The sequence below is a fragment of the Rhinolophus sinicus genome, linkage group LG09, assembly GCF_036562045.2.
Source record: "Rhinolophus sinicus isolate RSC01 linkage group LG09, ASM3656204v1, whole genome shotgun sequence".
Classification (NCBI taxonomy): Eukaryota; Metazoa; Chordata; class Mammalia; order Chiroptera; family Rhinolophidae; genus Rhinolophus; species Rhinolophus sinicus.
This window is the reverse complement of record NC_133758.1, coordinates 101,151,797-101,172,074: the sequence shown is the minus strand read 5'-3', so window position 1 is coordinate 101,172,074 and position 20,278 is coordinate 101,151,797. Positions and strand designations below refer to the sequence as shown.

The 20,278-nt window shown below is 41.7% G+C and overlaps 1 protein-coding gene across 8 annotated transcripts in view; it reads left to right on the top strand.

Moving 5' to 3' along the window:
* Positions 1–20,278, top strand: part of OSBPL3 (oxysterol binding protein like 3) — a 159,627-nt gene that overhangs the window by 62,327 nt on the left and 77,022 nt on the right. The gene's annotated exons all lie outside the window — the stretch shown is intronic.

Sequence of the window (20,278 nt, the reverse complement as noted above, 5' to 3'; positions counted from 1 at the left end):
GGAGCTCTGTGGTAGAGCAGACCATCTCCAGTTACAAATTTGGATACAGGCTGCCCTATATTCCTCATAGTTCCTCCATCTTCCCTCCCTGGACCCAGACACCCCACACTTCCTTCTTTCCTCCAAGTCATCTAATAGGGTTTGTTTATTTAACTTTCTTTAAAAGATAGCGGGAAGAGGGAAGGAAGGAGAGAGGGAGGATGGAAGGGAGAGGAGAGAAAGGAGGGGGTAGGTAGGTATTGGAATAGGTCTTAGTGGTACAGATACCTTCACTTCCTGTACATCTAGTTTGTGTGTGTTGGTGTGTCACCATTGTGGTGTACCAGTAGCACGGAAGGGATTCCCAGTGTCAGGGGTTTCCATTCACACCTCTAGATAACAGACCCAAGCTCCACTGATTTTCTTATCTACATTCTTGGAAGGTTTCTGCATTCCCCCGCTAGATGACTGGGGAGGCGTGACTTAGGCAGAGTCTCTCATTTTGGAGCGTAATGTTTCTCCAGCAACCAGAGAAAGCAGGGTCAGAGCCTGAGGACTGCTGGAGGGATTTGAGTCAGAATCTGAAATTGGTGAGTGTTGGGGAACTTGAGAGAAGCCTGGATCAGGTGACCATTTTAGGAAAATGAACCATCAAACTCAGACCAGTGATGACTGTTTTCTTTTTATTTCAGTGATACGTGTGCCTTATTTAAATAAATACCAAGCAAAACAAACAGTCCATAGGGGAAATTAAATATTACCCAAAAGTCTCAACCAGAAAATAACCAATGTTAACATTTATTTCAGGACTGCCTCTATACATTTACGAGAGAGACGAATAGAGGGGTGGATAGATACACAGTGGGCAGAAATAATGTATAAAATTGAGCTGAAACTAAACAGTTTTAAAAGAAAAATATTCTACTTGATCTTACTTGAATGTAACAAAAGGGGAAAAAATCGCTAATCTTCCTTACGCTAAGTGGATTAGTTTTCTTAGTTTTTCTTAGTTCAGAAGATAGTTGGGAGTCAGAATGGGTTTTGAGCATGCCATTAGGTTGGTGCAAATGTAATTGCGGTTTTTGCAATTATTTTTAACTTCTTAAACCGCAATTACTTTTGCACCAACCTACTATAACAACATAATAAACAATCTAACACTTCAGTCAGTGTCACTCCCTGATTTCAGATGTTAGGTTTTTGTTTTGTTAGGGTTTATAATTTTAACACTCAGCTATAATGCCCCTGGTTATTCCCCCCACCCCCACCCCCACACATATTTAACCCTAATCAATGCACTTTTAACCATCAGTCTTTTCCACGGCTTTGTCATTCTTGATAATTTACTGTTTGCTGGGTTTCATCATCATTAGTCATTAAGGTTTCTTAGAAAGGGCTTCTGGATGTCGTGTTTCCTGAGTTGTTTTGTCTTTGGGCGGTGTTGCCTATTGCCTTTTTTTTTTTTAAAGACAACTTTTCTATTACCAACTTGTCTGCTAAAGAGGCTGTACTAAATTATATTCTACTAGCAGTCTATGAGAATGCCTGTCTTGAATGGGGAACTTTTATTTGAAAATATCTGTTTGTTTGAAATGGCGGCATTACATTGGGCAGTGGCTAACGTAAACTGGAGTTGGTAAATTGGATATCAGATTATGGAAACACTTGACTGTTGGGAAATTGGCTGTTTTCGTGGTGAATTTCTACTTTCCTTGCCAAATTCACAGCTTGCCTGCAGGCCGAATGATAGCTACTAGGCAGCATTGCTGAGCTGTTTCTAGGACTTTGTAAATTCAGTGCTGGAATCCTCTTAAAAAGCTTCTCCTCAGCCCTCCCCACTTTCTGTGAAAAGGCATCTGGCTGGCTGAGGGTAGACTTTTGTTGCCATCTGAAGATAGTAGAAAGTAGTAAATATTTACATCTACAAAAAAAAAAAAATAGCATCTGATAATTGTTTGAACTGATAACATTTTCTTTGTTCTGAAATATAATCTTTTGTTTATGTCATAGACTATTTTCTAAAAACTGACTAGCTGTTACCATGTTTCCCCGAAAATAAAACCTCGCTGGACAATCAGCTCTAATGCGTCTTTTGGAGCAAAAATTAATATAAGACCTGGTCTTATTTTACTATAAGACCAGGTATTTATAATATAATATAATATAATATAATATAATATAATATAACATAACATAACATAACATAACATAAAGTATAATATAATATAGTACCGGGTCTTATATTAATTTTTGCTCCAAGAGACGCATTAGAGCTGATTGTCCGGCTAGGTCTTATTTTTGGGAAAACACGGTATAAACCATTCCTAAATGACACATGGACTTCACACATCTTTTTGTAACATGGTTTACCATTGCAGCTGTGTGAGTCAGAGGGTCTGGTCCTTTTAGGGAAGCTCATCTCTGTACTAACACAATTTGAAATACCTGCAAGTTGAAGTTGGGCTTATTACTATAAATCCCTGCTGACCTCATGTAGAAAACTAATACCTGTTTTACCCTTTAAGGTATTCTCTCCAAACAATGGAGGGAATGGGAAAGAAAATTTCTTAAATGACTTAATGCATTTCAGTTTTGGCCATCATACTTTATGGTGACTCAGCTGTATGCCACCCATGGACTTTTTCAGAGTTGGTAGAGTGAGCGCATACCTGGGAGATTTCAGGAGGCAGAAATGTCCGGAGCTGTTCTCACGTTGTGCTAAAGGAAATAAGGGAGGAAATAAATGGCTTAGAATGGTGTGGTCTCAAGCTCTTCTGTCTAATGTGGTAGCTACCAGCCACGCGTGGCTATGTAAATTTAAATAAAATTAAATCAAATTTAAAATTCAGTTTCTTAGTTTGCACTAGCCACATTTCAAGGGCTCCATAGTCACACGTGGCTGGCGGCTGCAGTACCAGATGGCACCTAAGAACTATTGGACGGCTCTGGTTTATATTCTGATCTTTTGTTTCATGGTCCTTCAGGGTTCATTTCGGCCCCAATGAGTTGGTTTTCTGTCTTTTCTGGGTACAGATTGCCCTCAGCAAGTCCTGTGTGTGGTGCAAACTAGCTCTTGGCACTTGGCACTGCGGGACCTACTAGATGGCCTTCTGGTCAAGGCCCAGGAGTTACTCAGTGTTCTTACCAAAGGATTGACTGGGTCTTGGGATTTTGACTCATTAATAATAAAACTACCCTTTAGCAATAATTAAATGTATCCACCTAGACTTTTACTTCAATTCCCTCTTCCCATTCTGGATGTGTGTTTTTGAGGGAGAGTACAGTCCTGGGTTCTGTCCCAGTGGTACCCCCACTGGCTAATCTTATGACGTTAGTAAGACAATTTCTCTGTGGCTCAGTTGTCCATTGAGAACTCACTCCCAACTGCTGCTTAAGCTGTTGAAGACAAATGCCAAATGAGAAGTTTTGAGGTTTGTGAAAAAGTATATTGAAAAGGTTTTTAGGGGTTTGTTGATCTTTTCATCTTTGTGCCCAGTTTTAGATTTCCAATGTCCCATTTGTGGTCTGTCTGTCACTAGCAGACACATACCCACCTTGATGAGCTAACTGGTCCTTACACTCCACAATGGGCTTCATGTAAGTGACTTTCTAAGGGAGAGCTGGGTTTGTTGACCAAGGAGACCTCTTTCAAGTCTGACTTACAGGACAGAAGTGGGATACTGTGGTAGGAAGAGCCCGCTGCCCTGAGGGTCAGGAGGAGGTGGCATTACTCCTGGTTGAACTATGAGTCTTTTTGACCCCAGGTTCTCATCCACCCACCTGACTAGCATGGAGTCTGCCAACGGTTCCTGTCTAGTGTTGTAGTTACCTAATGCTGTGTAACAAACAGCCCCATATTACTATTCCTAATATAGCTGTGAAGTCACACAACATCGCTTTGGCCATAATCACAAACCCATTCAGGCTCAAGGGAAGGGAGCAGTATCAACGGAGAAGTATCCATGTTACTTTGTAAGAAGAGCTTTGTGCTGAAATGTATATGTGTCTCGTCATCTTTGAGAAATACACCTTCCACACCCGGTCATGGTGAATTAGAATTGGCATCAGCTCTCTCTAAGCCATAAATAAGCATTGAGGTCTGACCAGGGTCTGGAAACGGAGGCATTTCTCATTTTTTCAGGAGATACTGTCATTGCTCTGTGCTGGGGTGGCTTTGCCTTTGTATGTAAGGGTGGGGGAGTCACTATTGGCATAGCACTGGGACTTCTTTGATGAAAGAACACCAAATGGCATATTGAAACACCAAATGGTGTATTGAAACACCTTCAATGTGCTAAACTCTCTGATTCAACTGATGTCTGCAATGAATACACAACATAGGGGAATTGAGAGTGAAGATCAAGGTCCTAGTTGCTGAAAAATTACCTTTAATCTGATGGAATCCAGCTAGACTTTTGATAACATGATTTACAACTCCCATTTTGACTGAGGTTTTCTCATTTGTAATTTCTAGTGCTTATTTCTCTCTTGTAACATTTTCATTTGATGCAAACTCCTAAACAATTAGGATCCTTCTTTCTACAAAATTTTTAAGCTTGATAAATGGATATTTTAGAATATTTCTTTTCCTATTTCTGAGCTAAAATGAGTTTTAGTAAAAATCTTTTAGTAGTTAGTATAAGGGGGAGGGAGCACAGGTCATCAGTTTGATAAATGATCTGCCACATACCCGATTCTGTGCCAGTTGTATGAAATTAAAAGAAAACAAAAATAGAATAAGACAGTCTTCAGATTACTTCAGATCTATATATTGTGCTGGAGGGAGAAAAATAACTATTGTACTGTTGGCATTAGTAACAAGGGGGCTTTTACATTTTTCTTGCCTTTTGAGCTCTAGTCTACCAATAACCACCCCAGCTTTTGAAAACCTGTTTTCTCTGCCTTTTCCTTCTATTTCTCCTTGTAACATTTTTCAGCTTGTATAGTTTTAAAATGTTGTAGTTCATTTTCTTGCAGCAGTCTTTTCCCTAGGAGTAAAACTTCCTGTACCTCTTTTTCTCCCCACCTAGATTCAATGAATTAGTGATTTCTTGCTTTCTTTTGGGCCTCGTACAAGGCATTGTTTATTATTGCCCCTGCCATTCTAGAAGGACACCCCCAAAATATATCTAGGGAAATTTGTTTTACAGAATTTGGTTAAACTTAGATTCTCAGTCCTAGGGTTATTTTTAGCGAGGTAGACAAAGTGAGGTACACTCGAAATGTACGTCTGATACATTAACCATTAGGTATTTAGTTTCTTGTTATTTGAGAGCGTTCAGTTAATGCTTATGAAGCAATATTCATTCTTAGTTTCATGTTTACATTTCTGAAAAGACCAATGAGTACGTTTTTATAGGAGATAGAGAAAATTTTAAAATTCACATTCACAATTTATAGTGACTCGATTGATAGTCTTTTTAGATAAGTGATGAAATGCAGTCTGTGGTTGCCAATTGTTAAAACTCTACCCTGCTTCCGCCAGCAGTTGTCAGTTAAGGGAGGATAACAACACCCACTGATAAAATTCAAACCACAAGATGTTATTTAAAGTTCTTGGTGGTGGTGGGGGGGTGCTCTCGCCTCTTGCCCTTTAAACTGCTCAGTCACATCCTGCGTTGCATTTTAATTTGATGCAAATTAGATGCAGTAGATGTAGGTCTGGTATTAGATGCTAACACGAAATTAAATACTAAAATAAAAGAAGACAGTTCTGTGGCGTAAGTTTTTCTATCATTTCTGAATGGCTGCAAGATTTAGGGCAGTGGTTCTCAACCCTCACTGTTCATCAGAATCGCCTGGGGAGCTTGTCAAAATGCCCTTGTCTAGACAGAGTGTCTGGATGAATTGGAATGGAGTGGGCCCAGAAGTTGGTATTTTATAGATGCTCTCCAAGGTGATCCTGGCATGCCGCCAGGCTTGAGAAATATGGCATGAGTATTCCTCTCCACATTCCTCTCTACCTAGTCAATTCCTACCCATATTTTTAAGGCTTCCCCGCAGGCCATGTCTTTCAAGCTTTCCCTCACAACTCCAGCTTCACTGCCTACTTCCCTGTCGCTGCCCACAACACCGATTAGATGTCCCCCCCCCCCCACACACACACCTGTTTTCTTCTTGTTTCATTTACATACATCTTCCTCCTGGATCAGAGTGATTTCCTCCTTGGATTAAACTTCTGTCGTTTAGTTCCATCCCTTAGAGATTAGCACAGCTATGGACACATAGTAGGTACTTTATAGGTCTGTGTTGAGTTGACTTTTCATCAGCATGGCTGTTCTCCTATAGCCTCTGGTCTTTGCACTATAGCTTCCTTTATTAGCACACATTTATCCATAAGTGTTTCTTCATTTTGAGACATGGAAGGATAAGGAAGAGTGACGAAACTGTAGAAGGAGGAGGAAATTCAGCCCATTTCTGATTTTACTATTCAAGAGTGGGGGGATTAATATTGACCTGTGGACTCCTCCCCCTCTAACGAGAAATTCAGTCATCCTGTGCTAGAGTGGCTCTCGGGATTACGTGGATGAAAATGCAACAGGAAGGGAACTGTCCTACTGGAGAAGGTGAAAGTGATCTGAGGGATGCACCTCTACTGGAAGGCATGTTGCAGAATATGGGATTTTTTCAGGAGAAGATAATATACTCCTAGAATTTGAAAACAGAAAAGACAGGGAGAATGGATATTGGTAAACAGCAAGCAAAGGCGTGCATGATAATTTACCAAAATATCAGATCTACCACTTAACACCCTTGACATTGGTTTGCATAAGAATACACTAAATTGTCAAAAGAAACTTCAGCTGTATCCCTAGTCTTATGAAGTCATGGTAGGAAGCTGAAGGATGGGAGAGCGATGTGTGGTGTTTCTACCTTTCAAGGGAAGGTAGACCATGAGTTGAAAGAAGATACGGAAAGTGTACACATAACTGAAGCACAGATAATGTTGACAAACAGGGTTTGGTTTGTGGGGCAGGCTCTTGGCACCTTTGAGAACAAATGTGTTTGGCAAGAAATTTGCTAAGCTGATCAAGAGCTTTCAACTGAAATTTGATGGAAAGAAAAAAAACATAAAACTTGATTGGATGGAGGACAATCGGCATAGACAAGACCAGTAACAGAGGAAGAGAACTTCAGTAATTAATAATAATAATAATAATAATAAATACCTGGGAAGCTTGGTGGTTATAATACCTATAGTTGTTTTCCATTGTACAGCGTCTGAGGACTCAGCAAAGTAAACTTGAAACATTACAATTTGGACATAGACAGGATCATCTGATTTGTCCCATCCAGTAGGTTAGGGTGGTTCTCATGACTAAAATATGATTATAGAAGGGAATATTTTGCTTTAAAGACACAGGCTTATGGAAACTCAGACCCTAAAGGTGAATTGCTAGATAAGGGGGAAGGTTGCTTGGAAAAGTTTTTGTAGTGGCATCAATCTGCTGGGTTGCCAGGCAGAGGTTATAGACATAGATGGTGCTTTCTCCCCAGAGACTATAACTCTAGAATGGATGCCGAATGCGCTGATTAAACCCGCTGGAAGTTTCATTCTGCTAACTTCTGATACACTCTTGACTTGTTTTCTGATCATTTGATTTGTAAGAAGACTGAGAGAATAATACAAGGAGGTATCTCTGAAAAGAAACACAGAAACATTGGCCAATGGTGCACAATGCCAGGAACCAGGAGGTGACATCCCTAAAGAAGCCATGTACTCTAGAAACATTTCAACAGTTCAGACAAAAGAAATGACCTCTCTCACAGCCAAAGACAAAATGGTAAAGAGACCTCAAAGAAGGAAAGGCGAGCTAAAATGTTCTGAAGCATACATATAATCCAAAATGATTCCAGTGAAGAGGGAAGGAAGAAGGCGCCTATGGAAATAGATACACGTGCTCACACAGAGAACTTTTTTTCCCCTGTGACTCAGATTAATGAAGGCTGGTTCAACAGTGATTGCTACCCATCTTTGTAAGTTACTTTCCCACAGAATGTAAAGATGAGTAAAGTGCAGTGAGAGATAGATGTAACGTCTAGTGGTCAGGGTATGAAGAGTGAGTCAGAATGCAGGAAACATATGGCATACTTGCAGAGAGCACAAACGTAAAGCGGGCGTTCAGAAGAGAAACAAAACCGGGGGTGGGAGTGGTTTCAGAAAAGGTTTCACGGAGAAGGTGACACTTGAAATGCTCTTTGGAGGGTGGAGGGAATTTCCACAGATAGAGGAGAGAGAGCGGGTTAGAAGGGCGCTCCTCACAGAAGGACTGGCAAGGACCAGGCAGGACAGGATAATTGCGGGAGAGTGTAGGATATAGCATATGTCTGTGTGAGGTCTGGGAGATGACGTGTGAGTAATAACAGCCAACATATAATGGAGTGATATCTGTCATGGACTGTGTTGAGTGTGTTACATGCCTTATTTCAGTCAAAACCTCACGAAAAATTAATCCTTCTTTTTATCCGTCTTTTCAGATGAGGACACAACTCAGAAATTTAGTGACACTCAGTAAGTGGTAGATAGGGCCAGAGTCTAAAGCCAGTTCAGTTTAACTGTATTGTGAAGAGTTTAGGATTTTTAACTTAATTCCATGACCATTGGGAATTTGGAGCGGAGAAGAGATTTTGGGAACCTTTTGGGAAGATAAACTGGGCAAAGGAATATAAGGTGAATTGATGTGATGGGAGAGAAAAAGTGGAAACCCCCCTGATGGGGACCTAAAATGGATTGGTGGTTGTGGGCATGGGAGAACAGGAAACAAGGAGAGCTAGTCTAGCCCCAAATCACTGTAGTGGGGGATCTGGGAGAGGGTGGGTGTCTTCATCTGAGGCAGGGAAGTCAGAGGTATCAGCATGCGGGAGTGATGAGTTTGCTCTTGACGTCACCAGGTGGCTTCATGTCCCAGTGACAAATCCAGGAGCCATCCACCAGACAGTGGATGAGAAGGAGAGTAAAGATAGCAGAGTGGGTATTAACAGCTGCCTTGTTAAAATCATCAGTGTGGGTGAGGTGATCAAGAGCTAAAGTCTATAGGAAGAAGTGGGTGGAGGACAACACTTTGGTAAATGCCTGTGTAACTGGGAGGGAAAAAGAGGAGCCAGAAAGCAACCCTTTCAAGTTAAGAGGAACTACGTAGGTAAGAGCATGACACAAATATGCTAGGATAATCTCTGCGGCAGTAACATCAGAAATAAGCTGAGGCTTGCAGAAAGTGGTTAAAACTACAAAACAGTTTGCAAGCATATATCCAGAGTCCGATGAACAAATAAAAGATGAACACCTGGGTGTGGAAGATTTTGCTTCACAAAACATCAGGGGTCAAGATAATTGTTCCAAATCTGCTTGTTTTCCATGTCTTTCCTAAAGAACTACTAACTGAATAGAATTGAAGAAACATGGAGAAGAGGGAATTGAGACCCAAGACAGGTGAAAGTCTAGGAAATGGGCATCTAGATGTGTTGAATAGGTTCTGGGTTTCAGCTCAGCCCCAAAACTTACCAGAAACTGAATCACTTTAGTCTTCACAGAACCTCTGAGAGTAACATGCATGAGATGAAAGAGACTAAGATGGATATCAGAAGTGTGAAAATGGGTAGATGCTGTCCTGATTATTAGAAAGAGAAAGGAAATTTCTGAGAACTCTAGACCAGTGTTTCTCAAGCCCAGCTGCACATTGGAATCTGGTGGGGAACTTTTGCAAAATACTTTTGCCCAGGTTCCACCCCCCCAAAGTTTATGGTTAGAGTGGTATAAGGACATTACACTATCCGTATGACATTCTAACAGCCATCCAGGGGTTAGAAGCATAACTCCGTACTGACACGTTCTGTCCATCACTGCAGAATTCTTGAATGTATTATTACTAAAACAGCTGAACTGTTCACATTTAGAAAAGGAGCCAGTTTGGGTTCACTTAACACAAGACATGCTGGAGTACCCTCATTTCCCTTTGTGGTGAGGTTACTGGATCATAAAAATAACCACAGACACAGTAAATCTTATTTCTACTAGTCAACACCGGAGGATTGGGGGAGGGTCATCCACGGCTCAGGAACTTGTCTCAGGTGGGGCTGGGATGGCATAAGAGGTGAGATCTACAATGTTGCGAACCACCCAGGTTGAAGAATGTTTGGGGAGAAGATGGTAGGTGGTGAGGAAGACACAGCCTGATGAAGTCAAGGCAGCAGCAAAAGCCACCACCCCGAGGGAAGCCTGTGGTTAAGGTGATGGGGGGAAGGGCCCAGAGTGTCCGGGAGTAAAGGCTCGGCACTGGCTGGAAGTCCTGGGCATCAAGGCACCAGCCAGTATTGCCAGACAAGAGTGTTTAAGGGAAGGAAGCGCCTTTCCCATTGTTTAAGGAGGATGTCAGCCTTCTAAGTGTGAAGTATTTGTTAAGTACCTATCTTGTGACATCCTTGTGAACCAGGTGGGAAATTAAGGTCTGAGTCAATAGCTCCTCTTCTAGTGAAGGATAGGGTTGTCCAGGTGTGTGCACAGAGTTTTCATAATAATCACTTAGAAATTACCTTTACCTTCTCCATGTCGACCTGCAAGTATTCTCTCCTAGGAATCCTACCAGCTTTGAATTGTCCATCTATAAACTTCTGAAAGGTTCATATTAGGTTGGTGCGAAAGTAATTGCGGTACTTGCAATTGTTTTTAACTTTTTAAACCACAATTACTTTTGTACCAACCTAATAGTAAACAACCTTGACCACCTGGATTTTCCCAATCTTTCTCTTCCTTTCTTCACTAGCAGGTACCTTTGATAGGCTACTTTCTGATTCTGTGAGCTAGGGGTTATTAGTTGTGTGTCTGTCCCTCCCTCCCTCCTCCTTGTAGATGTCTGAGACAGTTGGAAGTGTCAGGCTGAAGCTAGAGCTCACCCAAGAAGGTTAAATACAAGACACCCTAGAGTAGGAAGCTGAGGAGAAAACTACCCACTATCAGAACATCGTGCCAAGAGCCCAGCAACAGCTTGAATGATGACTTTCCAGCTTAAAAACATGATAATTTATTTAAACATTGTCTTATTTCACAAAGTATTCGAGGTGGTTTCTAATAACACACACACTATACTAGTGGATAGTGGGTAGTTGAGAATCGGAGCACAGTGACAAAGGTAAACCAAGCACCCAGACATCTTGTCCACTAAAGGTTCCCAGCAGCCCACCATCCATCCTAGAATCCCAAACAAAGAGGCATGTGTTTGCAGAAGTAAATTCTCCTTGTCTAAAAGACAAAAACAAGTCATTTAGGAGTGGTACTCTGTTACTGACACCTAAACATTTTCTCATCAAGGTCATTTAAGAAACCTTTGCCTTGCTTAAATTGGTATGGCCATTTTGAGGGGCAATTTGGAACACCTAGTAAAACTAAAACTAGTTTTTCCTTAAGATTCAGCAGTTCCACTTATTTTAGAAAATTATACCATAGCCTCACAAGGAGCCATTCCTGTAGCTCCGTGTTTAATGGCAAAGACTCGGATACAATCTAAAGGAAGAGTAAGTTAAACACGTCATAGTTGTATCATGGAACTGTGTTGTAGGAATGAAACAGAGTGTGTGTGTGTCTGTGGGTAATAATGTTGAGTGAAAACAAGGAATGTATGGAATGATACTGTTTATTACGCAAAATTGTTTACAAAGCCAGAAAAATGGTGGATAAAGATAATCTGTATAAATATCGATAGAGACCTATTAATTTGGGGTGATAAGAATATGGGTATTTACATATATCCTTTGCCTTTTTCTGATTAAAGAGAAAAGCAGCCACTGTGAAAGCATGACAGTGACCACTACATCCTACACTTGTTAACTCATGGAGAGGTGACTGCCCTGTTACCTTTTATGTGATTAGCTCATCTAATCACCTCAGTAACCCCTTTGGGGAGAGCCTTTAATGATTTTCATTTGTCAAATGAACACCTAAGTATTAGAGAGGCCAAAAACTTGCCTAATGCCACTTAGTAAGACTGGTTTTGAACTCAGTTTGAATCTGGAGCTTGTAATCTTAATTATTACATTACTCTACAAAATTTCCCAGTATCGTAGAGTGTGCTGGTTGGTTGGTTGGTTATTTACTTTTATATATGTAATCTCCCTCATGGTAGATCAAGGGCATAATTAATTCCAGGGCACAGTGCAGGAAAAGACAGTTCTTCAGCAATGAGAACAGTACAGTTCCACCAGCTTCTCCATGTGACAATCTAAGTTGAGCTAGGTGCACTCCTTACCTTATCTTTAGATGATTTCGGTGGCTCTTAACCTTGGTTCCCCGCCTGGGATAGGGTCTGGTCAGGAGCATTTTTCTAATTCTGCACATAATTCTAATGTGCAGAAAGAGTTGCGATCCACTGTTCTGTAAAGTCTGGACAGTGTCACATTCAAAGTTACACTGTTTGGCAAAAGCCTGGAGGGTGGATATTTTGTGTTGAGCATCAAGTACAGAGCCGTGGACCCTGACTCTTACAACCAGACTGCAGTCGATGTCTTAATGAAGACAAGGGTCCCACATCAGGAGCAGGGAGTGCAGGGACTTTTTTGCTCACCCCACCATGACCACGCAGACCTTAGCAGAATAGGATCTGTCTGGCCAACTACGTATGTCTTACTGATCGAGAGAGCGGTTTGAGAAAATCTGCCCTGATGATTAGCATGGGAGTGGGGCCTGGAAGCGCATGTATCTGGTAGTATTTGCCATCCCTGGCTCGATGGCAGGAGCAGCTATGGGGCAGGACAGAACTGTCCTTGAAAAAGAGCTCAGGGACTCCAATCTGCTGTCAAAAGTACACAAGATGCTTCAGGATTCTCTGCCCTGGGTAAAATATGAACCTTGGCAGTGGTTCTTGAACCTGGGCATCCAAGTCACCCAGAGAACTTGTTCAAAGCAGGTTGCTGGGCCCTGCCCTCCGTTCCTGACTCTGCAGGTTTGTAGGTGGGTCTGAGAATTTGCTTTTCTAACAAGCTCCTGGGGGTTGCTGATGCTGCTGGTCTGAAGACCACTGTTTTAAAACCACAGGCCTACAATAATAAAATGGGGTTTCCGGTTTCCTACCCTCTCTGCTGTGTCACAAACACACAAATGGAAGTATTAGTTCAGGGTAAGATAAGAAGGGTTGAAAACTACTGGTTATATCAGGGGTTCTCAAACTGACGTGCCCAAAAATCATCTGGAGAATGTGTTGAATGTGCAGACTATCACGCCCATTCCTGGATGGGATTCAATCTGATTCAATCCATCTAACGTGGAGCTTTCAAAGTCTACATTTTAAACGAGGATCCAGTAGATTTTGAAGAAGGTGGACCTGGACACTGAGAAATTGGACATGACTGTACAGTTATGGGGATTTACAGTGGGTTGGCTAATCTAGACCCAGAAATGTTAACTAATGAACAAAATTAACATCAAGCTATAGAGATGACCTCGGTGCCCTTGGCGTTCTTATCCTGTCAATCTCCCAGTCGGATTTACTTGGGTGAGGACGGAATTCACATGCCTATGCAAACTGTGGATGCTGTGACAAAGGAAAAGTGGGCCAAATACATCGAATAATAGTCAGTCCCCAGAAATATCCTAGCAGACTGGAATAATGGGTCAAAATTAATAGGAGGTAATTTAATAATAATACTTGACTAATAAAGAACAGTCAAGTCCTGAATTTCGTTAAAGGAAGTAAAAGAGTCCTTGTTCAGAAAGAAGGAAGCCTAGCTTCTCCATGATTCCTGCCACATCAGAGTCCTAGAGAACTGTAAGGACAGTGACCACTAGAGAGAGGTGTGGGCGTCCCCAAAGCCAAGGCAAACTTATACAGCCACAGTGTGTATAAGGCAAGGAAGGTGATTGCTCCCTTCTCTCCTGCTCTGGCTAGACCACACTTGTCTTTAGATCTGGGCACCATTTTCAGGAAAGCACGGACACACTGAAGTGTAATCAGAGTTGGACATCTGTGATCATAAGGGATCTGGATCATGTCACATAAGACATGGGTGATGAAAATGTGGCTGTTTGTTCTGGAGAAGAAAAGATTTGCTAGTGGAAGAGGGGAGTAGTGGGGAGTGCAGTTCCAATGCAGGTTATGGAGAAAAAAATGGTTAATCTTGTTCTCTGTAGTGACAGAGGGCAGATCTAGGACCAGTGTGTGGAAATTAAAGTGAGACAAATTTCAATTCTAAATGAAAAACCATCTAGAATAGATTTTTTTTTTTAAATGAAAAATGAAGTCTCTGTCATAGGAAGTGGTCAAGCAGTGATGGTCTGGCAATGTTCCAGGAAGAATTCTTGCTTTGGGTAAGAAGCGTGGCTAGAATTCACTCGTAGGTGCCATGATTCTGGACAATGACTGACTAGTATTTTTGTGCTTTTTGTTCTGTTTATTCAGTGGTGGCAAATAAATCGTTTGAGCCCAAACTTACAGCCTGGTGCCACTGTCAAGCTTTTTGTCTTATGGAAGCAGCCGCACTTTAAATCTGTGCCCACATGCATTTCTATTGCAGGATTGGGCTCTGAGCAGTAACTGAGTCTTCTCTGAAGACGTGGATTGCGAGGGGCATGAAACCTTTTGTTTGGGTGGTGAGGGTGTAGGAATGGATATTCTGTTTCAGTGCAAGAGAATAAGCATTTGAGTCTTCAGGCCTCTTGACCCCGTCTTTCCAGAAGACAAAAATGGTTTTTGGAGGTGTTGTTTGCCCATAGAGGAGGGAGGGTGGAGAGTCTTTGACTCTGAGCCTCAGTACTTATCCCCCAGGAACAGTCAGATAGCGTCCCTGCATCAGGCCAGTGGTCCAGATAGAACACAGATCTGTCGCATTTCACACAGAGATCCGGGATCAGCCTTCTGAGGGCATTGTGGTTAGAACCCACTTCCTGAAACCTCTGATCTTCTATGGAGCATACAACGAAATAACCAAAGCCTTACTTGTGATCACGTCACATTTTAGAAATGAAGGTATTTCAGAGAGCATCATTTCTAAAAAAGATGTATATCCAGGATGTGAATACTTTTCTTCTACCAAAGAAGACCAGAGACCACAAATGGATATTCCATTATACATGTTATACATGTTTTCTTGGTGTTAATTCAGAACATAATTTATCTATACATTTTCCTGGGAAATTGTAAATTAACTGGATCTATATGCCATCTGGTCTTCATGTGAGTTGTTTCCAAGGACGGAAGTAAAACCTCTTTCTCAAACAAACCCTGACCAAGTGTGTGATTGCAGACGCCCACGCCTGATAGATTAATAAATAGCTGTGTTATATGCCACTGTTTCAAATCTATTAGTTAATATTGGTTTTTTTTGGACATCCAATGGTCATGAGTAATGTAGCTTTTATCTTTCGCCATTTATGTCTTGTTCCAAAGTAAGCACGCGCTACTTGGATCACTTAAAAATCTGTTCGCACTTGTGCTACGGATCTTGGGAAATGTTAATATGTTGAAAGACAAAGCTGTTTTAAAATTCTATAAAGTCCTCGTATAGTTTTGGTTGCCAGAGGAGTATAGGATCTTTTCTGCACATGCCCTTTTCAGGAAGCCAGCAGAGAAATAAATGAAACTAACATCTGTTGAGTGTCTATTTTATTCAGGCCGGGTACTTTATCCTCATTTTCCCATTTCATCGTGACAATTCGTCATTTCCTATATAAAAAAACAAGCTCAGAGAGGTTAATACATTTGTCAAGATGCACAGACTTTATAATGAGGGAGCATCAATTCAAACTTAGGTCTGACTCCTTCTGAGGCATTTATGCACCATGTATGTCTTCTTTACATCATTTCCCAAACTGTATATTCTTTTCTAAGTGAAAATTTCTAAAATAAATTTTAAAATCTGCCTTTGTTGACAAAATGCTTGGCAGTGGCTTGGTCGTTTATTCTTCCCCATTCTTGGTAGAAATCAGAGTTCTCTTCTCCTTCATTGAAGCCCCAGGATGGCATATGTTTGCATGCCTTATCCCCACTGGACTTTTAGCTGGAACATCATTTTCACCTGGGCCTGACCCATCAGCTTCCCAAGGTGGGTGGCAATGGTGAGAGAGGCCCTACCTCCTTTCAGCGGGGCCATTTTTTATTTGAACGAAATGCATCGGGCTTTACCCATCTGTTGGATTTGGCTACCAGGTGGTTTGTTGAAATGAAAGCAGGTCCCAGACTGAATTCTGTCACATATCAGACACTTGTATGAGACAGAAGACACAAGAGCAGTCATACAACCTGTCCCTGTCAGCTCAGGGACGTCCCAGCTCTGTGCTGGGGCACGTGGACAAGTACTTGCAGGAGAGGCTTACTCCGGACAGGTACCACAGCATTTCGAAGGAGGATTGGCCCCGGCCAATCAGATCAATGGCCAGGGGATGGAGAACCTTCTGGGGAGGCTGCAAATGCTGCATTTCTTGATCCAGTTGGTGGTGATGTCAGTATTTGCAAATGTGAAATTTCTGTCTGTGTCCTTAAGATTTCTTTGCTTTACTATACGTAAGTTATGCCTCAGCAAAAAAAAAAAAAAAAAAAAGGGAGGAATAAAATATGGTCCTTAAACTGTTCACAGACGATGAGTGGGGAAACTATTATATTTTGAAAGCAATAAACCCCTTGAGTTAGAGGTTTTCCATGGAAGAGCCATGGGGAGAGGTGAGATCACACAAGGGTCTTCATTGGTACCCCCAACTCAGCATCTCAGACACCCCTGAATTGGCGGCCTGGCCCCTGGCCAATATCTATCTCCCTTAAGGGCTTTTTCTTCACCATTTGAAGGAGGTTAGCACCATGAAGTCAGCTAGATGGAGCAGAAGACACCAGGCTTGTGTGTGACTCCCCTGTCAAAGCCTTCCGTTTGGGGACTTTCATCGAGGTCTTCCCTCTGGCCACCCCACCCCCCCCCCCCCACCCCCCCGGCCAGCCCTCTTCTCCGGATTAGAAGCAGTGGCTGCCTTATTCCTTTGATCGCCTCACCTCTGGGGCCACTGCCACCTTTAGTCTTTATTCTGCCCGGTTTGAAGCATATCCTTTCCCCAGAATTTGACTTCTCATTCCCTTTAAGCCATCGTTGGTAATTTTAACAGAATTTTCCATGAGGCCAGGCAAGGAGGTTCTGGGGGATGAAACAGATCTGTTTCCCTGGGCAATGATTCCTGACTCACCTGGGGACGGGTGTGGGGAAGGGCCTGTGAATTCCCACCCTTTCTTTTCATGAAAGACAAGAAGCAGCAGGGGCAGGGCCGCAGCCAGGGGTACGTGAAGAGGCCTTACCTTTAAGTACCAATTTAAAGCAGTACAGGATTTGGCCTACTCCCAGGTCTGGCCTTAGTAGCTATGGCCTGTGAAGTGAAATTTGGCGGAGTTAAAAGATAAAGAGGAGGCTTTTTACTAGTTGTCTCTCCCTCAGGGGGATGGTGTTTCTAACTTTTCAGTTTCAGAATGCCAGTGACTGTTTATTGCCCAAGGGCGCTTTCCTCTGTCTTCTTCCCATGGCACACACCACCCCATCCACTACTTACTGTCAGAATCTCTGCCTTAAAAGAAAAAGACTCGCACACACAGAAACCCTTTGTTGAAATTCCTGGTGCACTGTGGAATCAGTTGTCATAGCGATGGCTGCCCCCACACACATTTCATCATTTGGGGTTCCCACCAGGTTTGTTTGTTTTTCTTATCTTTTGTCAAACATCAACAGCCAACACTGTTATTAAGCAAACTATTAATATATTTCTCTTGGCAGTTTTTAACTAGATTGAATTTGCTGCTACCTTCAGGTACAATTAGTCATGCCCCACAAACAAAGCTAATTTTATGAAGAAGCTGGTGTTGGTTTGCTTTTAGTCTTATTTATTGTCGGATCCAATACATAATGAATACAGAGATTTGCAGGGTTTCTATGAAAGCAACATGGGGATTGCGTTCTTTGACTGCAGGTACCTTTATTTTATTTTCTGTGATTTTGTTTCTCTTGTCTTGATTTTAGTTTATGGCTTTAGCATTCTTACTTTTTAAAGGACAAAGTGTTAGTGAAAGGCAGGGGAGATTTGAGTACGTAATAATTAACCAAAACGTTGATATAATATCTAACTAACTGGTTCCTGGACAATTATGTAATACCCCTCTTTGAAAATACGCTATATGCGCACTAAGAACCAAATGGATTAGATATAATTTTTTTTTTATTGTTTACATGCTTGGGAAAGTTATAGAATTTATTTGAAACTGGTGTGTCAAATACACGTCTGGCTTTCTTAAAACCAAACACGTTAGTCACCCTTAACTCAGGGCTGGGGCCGATGGTAGAGGTTCATCCCTGTAAAGCTGCAGCGGTGGCAGGTGGTGGGTGGCAGCCCCACTAACTACTGTAAAGGGTGTCCCTGTCTCTGCCCTGGTCAAGCCCCTTTTCCACGTGGAAAATTGGCCATCTTGGAGGTTGGTACTCTGCTGGAGAAATCAATGAGATGTTACCTCTTTAGAGCTGGCGTCTGACGGGCTCCCTCCCAAGTTGTTCATCCAGCTCCTCGGTTCTCTTAAGTACCAGAGATGGGGCAGTAGCTGCTGTCACCTACCTGGCATGCTAATTTCCAGCACCAAGGTTAAAGGCCTGGCATCTCACCTGGATTCAGTCTCTCACCAGCTGTGTGATTAGCCAAGTTACCTAACTTTTCAGACTCAGTGTTTTCCCTCTGTAAGGTAGAGATAATGCGCTCCTGTCAGAATGTTGATTCAATGAGACAATGTGTGTGGGAAACCCTTACTGCAGTGCTTGGCAGTAAGTAGTATGGATTCAACAAATGATCATTGTTTTCATTACTCTTCTGCTAATAGAGGATATAGAACATTCAGTCTTCCTCCATAGTTTTTATCACATCGTGTAACAGGTTTTTTAGAAGATGTCTCCAAAAACCTTTGGTAGGACAAACCCCCATCCCCATCCCTCCTCCTGGCAAAAACAAACAAACAAACAAACAAACACAAGATTTAAAAAAATTGTGGAAAAACACAGACAACATAAAATTCACCTTTAAATCATTTTCAGGTATATCATTCAGTGACATTTAGTACATTCACAATGTGCAACTATCACCATTATCTAATTCCAGAACATCTTAATCACCCTATAAGGAAACCTCACAGCCATTATCTAGTTATATCCCATTCGCCAATCCCTCCAGCCACTAGCAACCACTAATTGACCTTCTGTTTCTATGGATTTGCCCACTCTGTATTGTTTATATAAATAGAAGCATACAGTATGTGTTCCTTTGTGTCTGGCTTCTTTTACTTAGTATAACATTTTCGAGGTGCATCCATGTTATAGCATGTGTCAGTACTTCATTCCTTTTCAGTTTTAAATAATATTCGATTGTGTGAATATACTGTTTTAGCCCCTTTGGACCACTGTAACAAAATACCACAATCTGGGTAGCTTATGAGCAACAGAAATTTATTTCTCAAAGTTCTGGAGGCTGGAAGTTCAAGGTGAAGGTGCCAGGCTAGTTGGAGGGCCTTCTTCGGGTTGCAGACTTTGTATCATCACATGATGGAAAGAGCTGGGGAGCTCTATGTGGTTTCTTTTACAAGTATTAGGGCATTAGTTCCACTCACGAGGGCTCTGCCCTCAGGATCCAACCCCCCCATCTCCTAGGATCATCATATTGGGTGTTAAAATTTCAACACATGAATTTTTTTGGTGGGGAGAACACAAACATATAGACCAGGGGTGTCCAAACTGCGGCCCGTGGGCCAACTGCGGCCCACGATCCATTTTTTATTGGCCTGCAGCAAATTCAAAAAATATATTTAGTTTACTTAAATAAATCAGGTGAGGCAATACATACTTCACCTTGAGTGAGTGGCCCCGCTGTTTGTGTATTTTACCACATATGGCCCTTGGTGAAAAACATTGAAAAAAGTTTGGACACCCCTGATACAGACCATAGCATATACCATATGTAGTTTATGCATTCATCGGTTGATGTACATTGGGTTGCTTTTATCTTTGACTGTTGTGAATAACCGTGTTTCTCCCAAAATAAGACCTAACTGGAAAATAAGCCCTAGCATGATTTTTCAGGATGACATCCCCTGAACATAAGCCCTAATGCATCTTTTGGAGCAAAAATTAATATTAGACCCGGTCTTATTTTTAGGGAAACACGGTAACATTGCTATGAATGTTCTTGTACAAGTTTTTGTTTAAATACTTTCAATTCTTTTGGGTGTATATCTAGGAGTGAAATTGCTGGATCATATGATAATTCTTTAGCTTTTCAAAATACAGCCAAACTGTTGTCCACTATGGCTGCCCA